General features: G+C 39.6%; 1 long non-coding RNA gene across 1 annotated transcript; it reads right to left on the bottom strand.

Moving 5' to 3' along the window:
• Window positions 1-447: 447 nt before the first annotated feature.
• LOC122144994 lies at window positions 448-1,160 on the bottom strand. The gene is made up of 3 exons (XR_006160022.1): window positions 1,115-1,160; window positions 842-895; window positions 448-562 (listed from the first exon to the last, which is right to left on the bottom strand). It is a non-coding gene; the product is annotated as an uncharacterized LOC122144994 (long non-coding RNA).
• Window positions 1,161-1,445: the final 285 nt, after the last annotated feature.

Genomic DNA, 1,445 nt, shown 5'->3' with positions numbered 1-1,445 from the left:
TTTTGGCGGATCCAGAAGGAAGGTCTTTAGGAAGTCCTGCTCCTCTGTCCTTACATTCACTATCGCCATCTTCTCAGGACTTTCCCCTCTTCGCCGCCCACCCACTTTAAAAAAGTCCACTGCTTGATGCCAAGTGTAGACTGGAACATCCTTTGACAAACTCTGAGCCTTTTAACCATCTACACATAAACAACAAAAGAGAGATGCTGACCTCCGAGATTGAACCGCTTCTGTCCGGGCGCCGCTTGACATCACTCACCTCCACCGATGTTTTCACATACATTCTCCTCTCTTTCCATTCCAATTTCCCCCAAAAATACTTGAAAATTTCCTCCCTCTTTCCCTTCATCAATTTCGGAGCAAGTGTAGTTTGCTTGATTTCTTGAAGGACACAGATTGGCACCGGCCGCCCCATTTTTTCTTTCTTCTTTGATGACAAATTAATTTTTTTTTTCCGTCCAAGATAAGATTGGCCCCTCATTATTTTCCTTTTTCTGGATGTTACCCTTCCAAGTGTCTGGGTTGGCCCTCTTCCTTGACCTTCCCCGATTATCAATGGCACCTTCATATGATTAAAATAAAAATAAAATAAAAATGATGTTCTACAAATGCACATTTCTCTTACATGGTTTCTTAGCATGTGGATATATGTGTGTGTGTGTTTGTGTCAGTGTGTAGGCATGCATTTAAGTTTGGCATTGCTGTTTGTGTGTTTGTGTGTGTGTGTGTGTGTGTGTGTGTGTGTGTGTGTGTGTGTGTGTGCGCGCGCAGCGCGCGCGCATGCGGCTGAGCCCACTAGTAGCTGACAGAAATGTAAAAATAATGACAATAAGTTACTCACCTTCATTGACAGGTGTGTAATCCGGCTCATTTTCTGGATCGTGTTCAAGTGAGTCTTAAAATAATAAAAAGGAACACATTTAGTACAACGAATGCACTGTTCACATCATTCAGATATAAGATTGCATTAATTTTGACTGGTAATCGATTAAATATGCTAGATTTGTAATTAGTAATGGGCTTTAGTCTTTAAGTCCTACTCAAAACTAATGTGAGGTGGAGGCTGTAGTATAGTCTAATCTGAGAAGAAGAAAAAGAAAAGAATAATACTTACCCTCACTGGCAGCTATTTCGGAATGATTTTCTTTATCACTTTCCAGAGAATCTAACAACAATAAAGATAAAATGCATTTAGCACACTGAATAGCCTACAATGTTTTAAATAATTCAGAACTGAGCTTGCATCAGTAGCTTTGACCAGCACAGTAACTATACATTTTGAATTCTCTGTGATTAAAGGGATAGTTTCGCCCAAAATGATATTTAAGCCATGATTTACCTCACCCTCAAGCCGTTGGAGATGCATCTTTTTTCAGACGAACACATTTTCAGTTATTTTTAGAAAATGTCTTAGATCTTTCAGTGGTTATAATGTGAAGCAATGG

Source organism: Cyprinus carpio, unplaced genomic scaffold (assembly GCF_018340385.1).
Source record: "Cyprinus carpio isolate SPL01 unplaced genomic scaffold, ASM1834038v1 S000006815, whole genome shotgun sequence".
Taxonomy (NCBI): domain Eukaryota; kingdom Metazoa; phylum Chordata; class Actinopteri; order Cypriniformes; family Cyprinidae; genus Cyprinus; species Cyprinus carpio.
This window is presented reverse-complemented; position numbering and strand designations above follow the sequence as displayed.